General features: G+C 34.2%; 1 long non-coding RNA gene across 1 annotated transcript; it reads right to left on the bottom strand.

The window, feature by feature from the left end:
- Window positions 1-488: 488 nt before the first annotated feature.
- On the bottom strand, window positions 489-3,292 carry LOC137033032 (uncharacterized). Its single transcript, XR_010896794.1, has 5 exons — window positions 3,187-3,292; window positions 2,427-2,559; window positions 2,163-2,268; window positions 1,732-1,844; window positions 489-1,145 (listed from the first exon to the last, which is right to left on the bottom strand). It is a non-coding gene; the product is annotated as an uncharacterized lncRNA (long non-coding RNA).
- Between the last annotated feature and the right edge of the window lie 8,086 nt (window positions 3,293-11,378).

Genomic DNA, 11,378 nt, shown 5'->3' with positions numbered 1-11,378 from the left:
CATCATGCTTGTATAGGTTTTTGATGTATTGTGAGACCATCTGATGAAATATGGAAATATTATAACAAAATGTTGTAATAGAATAATAATAATAATAATAATAATAATTGATTAATTGAATAGTAGTTGATTATTTCTTTGCTTTTTTTTTGTATGAACACCAATAAATATAATGGATGAACCCACAACAACTTGCCATTATCCAGCTGCCAGTGTTGGCAGTAAACTAAAAACTATTTATATTTACACTTCACTATTACTGTTACACAAGGATAATGCACTATTCAGTAAAATAAGAAACTGTGCCAAAATGTCATTATCACCCCCGCTTCTTGCTCCTCACATGCCTGACATCAGTAATGTCCAGCTGTCATTTTGAATGCAGTAGTAGATGTACCAGAATGATCAACATCCATCTTCTTCAGCTCTGCTTGAAGTGTTTGTGTCAGTATAACCCACTGCAGCCTCTCTTTATTCACATTCCTTCCCTTTATTTATCTGGAAACTGCCATCCTTGTCACAACATGAAAGTATATGCAACTTTTGGTGCATTGTTGTCCCAAATATCATGAATTAGATCGAAAATATTTATGTAATATATATTTATGTATTAATAAGTAAAACAATCATGGAAATTATATGTCATTTTTTTAAATTATGAAATAAACTCAGCTTAGTTAAATTGTATTTACTCTACCAAACACCACGTTCACCATAATTTATTACACAACACTTTATTGGAGGATACAGCATAAGGTTGAAATTTGCATAAAGACAAATGAGATTCAAGATAAATAAAAACGTGTCTTCAAAAATACGTTAACGTCATAATAATCCATTCACAGACTTTACTCCTATTGCACAAATGAGCGCCACAGAATCCCATCCAGTCAACTATGATCCAGAAAACAGATTTGATATTGAGTTTAAAATAAAGATTCATTATCACAGCTGAACTGGGTTCTTGCTCTTCCCTGTACACGTCTCTATCATGTTCATGTTCTTCTTCTTCTAAACAGTTTGTTCAGTTGTACTCTACAGTACAACTGATGACCAGAAGATGTGATCACTGATGTGCTGTTGCTTTTTCTCAACCAGAGGAAGAAGTCTTAACATCCCATTGTCAGGCGTTCTTCAGTCCTGGTCTAAAAGTAAAACAAAAAAACACACAATTCAAGTTAAGTAGTTTAATGGACAGCCAGGTCAGCTTATGTTCTGCATGATTTAAACAGTGGTGGGCTACTCTGGCCCTCAGCGTCCACGGTCCTGCAGATTTAGCTCCAACCTCAAACCCAACTGCCTATAACTGTCTATAAGTACACCTGAAGACTTTGGTTAAAATTTTCAGGTGTGCTCAATTATGGTTGGAGGTAAACTCTCCACCTCAAAAAGGAGACAGCAAAAGGGCTAGAGTTGCCTGTTCCTGATTTAACTTTACAAAACAGCAGTACATAATATATATATTATAATAAAAATGCAGCACAGACTGTAAGCTAAGTACTGAACAAAAACTGTTTTACCCATATTAACAGCAACCTGTTTTAAAAGATCTTTTAGAAAGGCATGCTCTCTTTTGAGCCTTGATTTCTTTCAGGACAACATACTCTTCTGTTTCTTGTTTCAAGAGCATAATTTGGTCAAAAACCAAGTGATAACCTGTACAATGTAAAATTGTTAAAATACTGCAATAAAAACTTTAAGGCAAGAATTAAGAATAGGCACAGGACTTACCGTACTCATGAAGAAGCCATGGCCATGCATAGTTTCTGCCTCTTGTGTTCCTCCGTAGCTGCACATCAGTCGTTTTTCCTCTAGGATCTTCTGTTAGTGACTTCACTTGCTATCTGTTTTAAAACACAAATACAATGTTTTAGGTCTGTGCAGTATAAGGCCTTATTTCAAGCCAAAAAAACTAGGTATTACACATAATTTAAAGAACATTTACTATTTAATTCCTATTATACTATATTATATTATATTAACTCATTATCTTCCAAAGCTTCCCTGTCTGCTTTTATCTAAAAAAACAAACAAACAAACAAACAAAAAAAAAAACAGAAGGAACAGTTTTTAAGAACTTTTTAAGAACTTAATAGTCCTTTGAGAGAACAACAATAAATTCTGTACTACATATTACAGCATTGCCTCAACACAAGACATACCAATGGACTTCTGTCTTCTTTGGGCATGAGATGGTCATGTTCCTTCCTCACCCTAAACAAAGGACTTCGATGAGCTTGCTTTGATATAAGGACTGGTCTTCCTTCTCTGCACAGAAAAACAAGAAAGTCTCTACTTACTCTGTGTGCAATTACTCTTGTTCTTAAAACATACAAATTGAGACAGTTATAAATAAGTTAATTTACCATACCATCCAGGAGAGCATTTGATGAGTAAATACTGATTTAAATATCTAGAAACTTTACCTGGAAAGGGCTGATCACGGCAGGTTTGCAGCGACTCACTAGTAGCTCTTGTGAGGGTCGGCTCTTAAAAGAGCTGTTGAGTTTGATGTTGTAGAGATCCTAAAAAGAAGGACTAAGTAATCTGCAAGTAATCCTGCAAGACAGAAAGGAAGGTAAATTTATTACATCACATTCAAGTTGTCAATTTACACATAACTGTAGGATTTCCATCTGTAAAGAGTGTTGCATAATTAAATGTTAAATGCATTTATGTAATAAGTTCACTGATATGTGGGCATTTCCATGATTAAACATATGTCTTTAATAGCAAGCTATATTTATATTTAAAAGAATAAATAAAAAAATAACATGTTTCACATGCAAGCAGGACATTATCAGCAGTGTAACTGATTAGATATTGAATAGACATCAGATATTCAATTATTTTGATTATGACAAAATAATTGAATATCTGATGTCATGTGACAAGTCAAATGATAATTTCCACTCTTGCAAACAGAGGTAGTTATGAGGTGCGGAGAGACATCATGTATCATTGGAACATTTTGGGCCCAATCTGTAATCATTTTAAAGAATTCAATGGAATTAATATAAACTTTTATGTGTGGGACGTCCAACTGTCCAAGAAGGGGCACAACTGATTTACAAATAAGGTGATAAATATGTACAGGATTTGACTTTAATTTTAATTTACTGTGAGACTATTTAACAAATGCTTGATAAAATGTTTGATAAAGGGTTAAAAGCAACACATACATACCATTGCAATTATTTGCCTTTGCAGCTTTCTGTCTCCTTCATCCATTTCCAAAAGGCCCTTTTTGTCTTTTCAGCTAAAACAAGAGAAAAGAAAATATCATTATTTATAATATATAGGTTTATTTATAAATATATATAGGAAAGAAGTTCTTATTGACCTTACAGTTTTTGGATTTAACATTATTAGGCATTAAAAGCATGATAAGTGTTGTGGTTACTCTGTATTTACAACAAAAATCACATTAAAACTACCAATACTGTGGTAAAAAGCATGGTAAGTGTTGTTTTTTACCGTGCTTCTACAACAAATACCATTTTGAAACTACTACTTTGAACCTGATATGAATATGTTATATATATTGTGCAATATATTGCACGTCACGTGACAGTGTTTAATCACCCTAGTTTAGTATTTAATATAGAAAGCAATGAAAAGCAAAACCTCAGCGGAGGTGACAGATATAATGCAGTGACTGAACATGAGGGAGCTAACGTTAATCTGATTAATATCTGCAAACAGAAAAGACATTATATCAAACATTAGAACAGCGTATTTACGACTACTTACCAACATCCAGCACACGCGAACTGATGCCAAATATCGCGATGTGTTCTGAAGGAGACTTCTTCAGCGTGAGAACGGTCAGGAGTGAGAACGGGTTGACATTCACTGAGTGAATATTACGAAAATAGAATATATATTTCTCGCTAAAAATGTAATCAAACCTTATTTTTATGCAGAAACTAACTCAAAATATTGTTCATAGCAACCAAAACGTAGCAGTTTCACATTATTCTGGCGAGATCAGATAAATCTTTGCAACAACGCGCAAGCGAGTGATTATGTACATTCACTGAATGAATATTATGAAAATAAATAATATATATTTTTTGCTTAAAATGTAATCAAACCTTATTTTGATGCAGAAAATAAAATATTGTTCATAGCAACCAAAACGTAGCAGTTTCACATTATTCTGGCGAGATCAGATAAATCTTTGCAACAACGCGCAAGCGAGTGATTATGTACATTCACTGAGTGAATATTATGAAAATAGAATATATATTTCTCGCTAAAAATGTAATCAAAACTTATTTTTATGCAGAAACTAACTCAAAATATTGTTTTTTCACTAAAAAGTAGAGAAACGTCCGCCATGTTTTTTGTTCTCACGGCCGGGCTCTCTAAAGTCACGTGACTTGGACGCAAAACAATAGGCAAAAAAAAAAAAAATGTAACAGTCATACAATTTAAGGGCCATTATTGTAACCCCTCTACGTTTTGCACTTTGGACCAACGTAGTCAGGATACGTTTTCATATTGCAGTCGTTTTCAGTTGCCTCAAAATAGCAACACGCCAAACAAATGTTTAAATCAAAATATGTTGATGTACAAAAAAACATAGTGCATTGTGTTTATCAATTTCAGCACTAACCAATGTTACATTGACTGAAAAACACTTATCATGTAGGCTTATACTTACATGTTACTTTATTGATTTTCAAACAATTCTTCAAAACAATGCAACTATCAAACTCTTTACAGTAAAGCTCACAACAGTAAAATTATCATTTTTTGAGTGTATATTGAGAGGGCTTTTTTTTTTTTTTTGAAGATTTCAAAAGGCAAGTGATAGCAAAAGATAAGCTTAATGAAAAATGGACAAACTGCAATACTACAGATAAAATATGCAGCATTTTTAGGAGCTGTGATATAGCATGAGTGAAACAATATGTCATTTATGAATAACTTTCTGCACGTTGCCTGCTCAAGTTTTATTGGCACCCATAAAGCATCCCAGCAAACAAGTCTGGATCTGTCACTAGACAACAGTTTTACTTTTGCTGGCTCAACAGCAGCATGATCACAGGTGCAGCACTCAGTATCCAGCAGGAGAGCCGTAATTCCTGTGGTCGGATTCAGCACAGATTTTGTCCCCCTGTCGTACGACCGCCTGGACCACTGATAATGTTTTTGAAGTATAACATGTGTTTTGAATTATATTATGATTCTTCTGCTTCAAGCCATCAATTACACGCTGCAAACATAAATACAACACAGAGAGAAAATTAGTATAATTATCACTTTTCTGTTTTTGTGAATCTAATTTAGATGACAAACTTTTGTTGTCAAGTGTAAGGATCTCACCTCATCAAAGTCATCTTCTATATTTGTCGCATTCAGCGTGATCTGAACTCTGGGTTCATTAACAGATTTCTGCAGGTCATAATTAAAGAACAGATAGTTCAGGATCACCTGAGATGAGGGAGAAAGAGAGGAAAGGGTTTTTAGACAAAAAGCTGATTTAAATAACACACAAACCTATGGTTTATTTATTAAAACACATAACCTTAGCCATATTCAGAATAAACATGTTTTTCAGGTTCAGAATAGTAATTCAGAATAATCAAATCTCAGTGTATTGATATTGCTTTCTGTAATGTAAAGTTGAGCAATGCTTTAATTGTTTTTGTTACCTGAGCAACTGATGTGGTGATATTTGTCCCTCCTGCACCTCCAACCACCATTTTGACTTTTTGTCCAATATTATTGTGGGACACTTTGATGAAAGTGGCCTTTTACCTTGTCAAAACAAACAGAATTTTACATGTGAACATTTACATTTATATAGGTGTTATTTTTTGTGTACTCAACTCTTTCCCCACCAGAATTTTCTTGTAAAATGTTGCCAGCAAGCAACAGCGTTTTTCATCATTTTCACAAAACTTTCATGGTCCCCAGGTTATGTTGTTGTATAAATATCTGAACATGTAGTATATGAAAAGAAAGAACTGAGCCTCTGCTTCTCTTTCACTTCATTCTGTGCTCTTTCAGAAGATGTGCAATAGCGCCCCTCAGTGGAAACATGGATTGCCGGTAGGGAAAGAGTTAATATTGTAACTCATTTAAACTCAAGGCATGCAAGTTGTTTTTACCTGGTTGAATTAAGTTGTTTTTGCTAACTCCATTGATCACCTCAGGAACAATGAAATCCCTCATTTGGTTATTAAATATAATGCCTGTTGAGCGGGACATCACCCTAGAACCAAAGCTGTGAGAACACAAAAAAGATCCAGACAACAAGATTGAAAAGAACAACAAAGCAGCAGCTTTCATAAAAATATACACCAAAATACATTAATATCTTGTTGTACAAACATGTTGTATCTTACTTTGTTGAGTAAATCTTGTTAGGAATGTTTAATTTAAGTATTAGACTACACTGTTAAAAATAAATGTAAATTTACAGGTAATGGTCTGTATTTTTTTTACAGATTTTTCCCGTTTTGTCATTATACACTGACATGCCTGTTGTTTTACTGATATTTGCTGTACTTTAATTTCCACTATAAAATGTACAGGGAATTGCATGTATTTTAGTATTACATTAAATTTCTGTTTTTTAAAAGAAATGTTCTGTATTTTTACAGAATAATGTGTAATTTTACATAAAATGGTGATTAATATTTTACAGATTTTTTCTGTATTTTGAATATTCTGTAAAATCACAGAAATATAATGTAAATTTACATATCCGCTGTAATAATGTGGAAAACCATGTAACTGTGAAAAAACATAAAATATCCGTTTTTTTATTGGACTTAATCACTACTCTGACTGTTCCGCTTGTCAAAGTAGTTCTGCTGCGTTCAATGTTTCGTTTCGTAACGAATTTCTTTTCATAATATCATCTCGTAATATAATATAATCATACATTCTTTGTTGAAATACGAAGACATTTCAACAATGTAGAGTTTAAATGGCGAAATGAAGGAATTCCCGCCCGGCGCAAGGATACAGTCTCTTCAAAGCACACGGTGGAGCAGCGGAGCTGACTGGAGTCACTCGACCGTTAGGATTGCTGCTGTTCGTGGACGTGAAGCGAAAATAAGCAGGTAAAACACACATTTTCTAAACTTCTCTCAATTATTATATGTTCACTCAAAAAAATTTAATTACATTCAAATTTTCCATCCATTTGGATTACATAGTTTTTACATAAACAAACTACGCTACAAAACATTACAGAGTTTACAGAATTATTACAGAATTAACAGAGGTGTAGGCCTAGATGTTGATGAATTATTGAGATTCATTTGACGTTACCATCTTTGAGGTCAGTGTTGGCTTTAATTGGGTTCTTGGTTTCATTGCGTAAAAAGTTTTCTGGCTGCTGTAACTGAGTGTTTATAAAGCGCCTTTGTTATGGCATAAATGTCAAGAGAACGTGTGATCCGGTGCTGATGGTTAGATGTTGATGATGAGAGTCATCGTTTAGTAGAGGTGTAAAGACAGGGGTCAGAAAGTAAAAGTGATAAAGTTAATGAGATAATTAAGTGATTAATTGAATGATGATTGACCATTATTGAAGACACCTGATGATAACAAGCAGAATCAAAGGAGAAAATCACAATTTTTAAGCCACCATCGTGGAGATGAGTGTTTGCTTTAGTTGAGCTCTTGACCCTTGATTATTTATTTAATATTAGATTTTTTTGGGGCTGTTGTAACAGCTAGTCAAGCAAACAAAAAAGACGATCAGGTGGTGTTGGTTATGATTTCACATAATAACGTTAACCAACGTTATTGGTTACAGCAGCACTGAAAAGTCACATAAAAACAGAAAAAAAAAATAGTGACAATAAAGGAAATTACTAAGACAATTCAGTTCATAATTTATTCATGCAGCAATGCATGATGGGAGCCATGGATGAATTTTGATTGGTGGCTCCCAGAATGCACTGCAACATGCTTTTTGATGGTCACCACTGTTGAGATTCACAGGCTGATTCTTGATGTCTGTGTCTCTAAATGAGTTACCTTTTTAAAAATAAATAAATAAAAATAAAATCCGAACAACTTCTGAGAAATCCTGATCTGATTTTGAGAAAAAGCTGATCTTCTGCTGTAATCAATAACGTAAATATAACTCAGAGATTGGGCTGTAAATGAGTTCAGTGATTCAGGACAAATAATGATTATGTGAAATCATAACCAACACCACCTGATCATCATTTCTCTTTGCTTGACTAGCTGTTACAACAGCCCAAACAAAATCTAATATTAAATAAATAATCAAGGGTCAAGAGCCCAACTAAAGCAAACCCTCATCTCCACGATGGTGGCTTAAAAATTGTGATTTTCTCCTTTGGTGATTCTGCTTGTTATCATCAGGTGTCTTCAATAATGGTCAATCATCACTCAATTAATCACTTAATTATCTCATTAACTCTGACACTGCTTCAATATTTTAACTCAGTAGTGCGCAAACACATGAACACTAAGCAGTGTTGTATAACCTGAGCAGTTTTCCGCATACTATTAGATAAATCTTACCTATTTCATTTACATGACTGACAAATATGAATCACACTAAGTTTATTAGTTTGTTTATGTAAAAACTATGTAATCCAAATGGATAAATACGTTTGAAATGTAGATGTATTAATTCTAAACTTTTAAAAGTTAATTTACCATCATTGAAATTACCATCATTGTAATTTTTCATCCTTATTGTTATTTTATGACTTCAGCTCCACGTACATCATCATTTCGTGAACGACTTTGTAATGAGATTGGTATATTTTTGCTGTGGCATTAATAGGCATTCTGGTTGACTACCAGCTGTAGACATAGGAGTGTAACTCACAAAACATTCAAATGTAATTAATGCAGTAATCTCACCATATAAAGGGGCATGAGGTATTTGTTTCCTCTGGGCTGTGAAGGCTCTAAAATATCAAACATGTTGGAAATTGCCTGAGAGCCAGTGAATCTGCTGACTCTCTGACAACTTCCAACATATTACAGCTAGTGGGTAGGGAGTTCAGTTGTTGCAGCTCTCAGTAACTGAAATTAGCTGTGATAGATCAAGACCAGGACACTGATCTCTTTATATTTCTCTTACTAGTCATTGATACTGCTGGTGACTGCCACTGCACTCCCATCTTCTGCGATGACTGACAGGTGAGATGTGCCGTGGTCATAAGGCACTTTATCAATGCCCTCCTGCTCATAGCTGGTTTGTTTGTTGTCATCTTTAATCTTACTCCTGATGTGGTCTGCAAAGCTCACTGAGGTCATATTTAAGAAAAGATTGACAAAATAAGTAAATATATTCAATGGCAGTGATAGTGTTCAACGAGTATGAGCTGATCAAAGTGTCTCCATCCACATCCATCCATCATAAACATATTCCACGCAGCTCCGGGGGTTAATAAAGGCCTTCTGAAATGAAGCGATGTACACTGTAAAATCCAATAAGTAAACCTTAATTAAAAAAAGCATGCAGACCGATTGCCTTGAAAAAACCAAGTAAGGTGAAATAGGAATAGTATGTAGAACTAACAAGTGCCTGTCTAGTATTGTACACTTACAAGAGAGTTCCAGTAATTTAAAACAAATTTGTACCCTTGTGATTAGTACCTTAAGAGACCAGTTTTGTACCTTTATTTAACAGTACAAAAAATGACCCTTCAAAAAGGGTACAAAATTGGCTTTGACAGTCAAAACTGCCCAAACAAAACCTAATATTAAAAAGTCAAGGGTCAAGAGCTCAACTAAAACAAACCCTGACCTCGATGATGGTAACTTAAAAATTGTGATTTTCTCCTTTGGTGATTCTGCTTGTTATCATCAGGTGTCTTCAATAATGCTCAATCATCACTCAATTATTCACTTATTTATCTCATTAATGCTTCAGTGGGTGGAATAAAAATATGGCAGGACTTTTACTCTTTGACCCCTGGATTACCCACCTCTGCAATTCACATAGTATGCATTCATACGAAATCGCCACCTTGTAATAGTTATTTTTCCTTGAGATCGGTTGGCAAGTCAGATCATTGTTTTCAAGCTTATGCTTTCTATAATGAAAAATTATGTTGTTCTGGATTTTTTTTTTTTTTTTTTTTGAAGGCTGTATTTGTTAGTCTCATATAAAACACACATCTCTTTTCTCTCTCCTTCAAGCGGGCGCTGGTGGACGATAAGGACGAGTTTAGCAGCTCTTGATCATGTGGGAAGATCCTTCTTTGGACCACTGTAAGGTGCTCAGAGGCATCTGGAAGCTCTATGAGGGTTGTGACTCCATCTTCAGCTCTAAACAAGGGCTTTAAAACACATTAACAGTCTAATCAACAATCTGCCACAATAGCAAATAATGAAAATAAAACCAGTCATCATGGGGCCTCGTTTATGCAGTTAAATTAAAATTCAGCGAGGATCAAGTACAATCACATCAACCCTACACTGTCAGAAATAAGGGTACAGTAGGAGTCCATTTCTGTCCCCTAAGGTACAATCTACACTAATGTACCCCATAGGGCTTATTATTGGACCTCAAGGTACATGTTTGTACCTTTTTGAGGGTCAAAAAGGTACATATATGTTCCCAAGCATTAAAAGGTACTTATATGTACCGTTTCTTTTAAAGGTTAAGGTACAATATCAAGAGACAGCCTCTGCTAAGCCTTTTTTTTGTTTTTGTAAAAGTTGTTGTTTAAAGATTTTAATGATATATAAATGATATAAATGATATATAAATTATATATATATATATATATATATATATATATATATATATATATATATGTCATTATATATTTTATTGATATATATAGTATATATATAAAACAAAAACTTTTACAAAAAAAAAAAAAAAAATGGCTTAGCAGAGGCTGTCCATCTTGCCGGGTGTTAAAAAGTAACAAGCAGTGAAGCAGTGTTAAAGTTAATGAGATAATTGATTGATGATTGAGTGATGATTGACAATTAGTGGAGACACCTGATGATAATAAGCAGAATCACTGAAGGAAAGAGAGAAAAAAGGTGTTAATTAATGTTTTATGAATGTTTCATTTCAAGTCACCATGAAAGAGGTCAGCGTTTGCTTTAGTTGGGCTCTTGACTCTTTACCTTTTATTATTAACTTTTCTCTGGCTGCCCCAACTTTGTGTTTGTAAAGCACATTTGTTATGGTCAGAGAAAGTAGGCTCTGGTCACAATATAATTTGACGATGTAATCATCATGTGATGTTGTTTAGAGTCTAAATCTCTGACTGTGTGCTTGATGTGTAGCTTTAGGGTGCTTTCACACCTGCCTCATTTAGTTCGGTTGAATCGTACCAGAGTTCGTTTCCCCCTTTGGTGCGGTTCGTTTGGGCAGGTGTGAAAGCAGCAATCGCACTCGG

Source organism: Chanodichthys erythropterus, chromosome 12 (genome assembly GCF_024489055.1).
Source record: "Chanodichthys erythropterus isolate Z2021 chromosome 12, ASM2448905v1, whole genome shotgun sequence".
Lineage (NCBI taxonomy): Eukaryota > Metazoa > Chordata > Actinopteri > Cypriniformes > Xenocyprididae > Chanodichthys > Chanodichthys erythropterus.
Note: the sequence above shows the minus strand (reverse complement) of the source record. Positions and strands in the feature narration are given on the sequence as shown.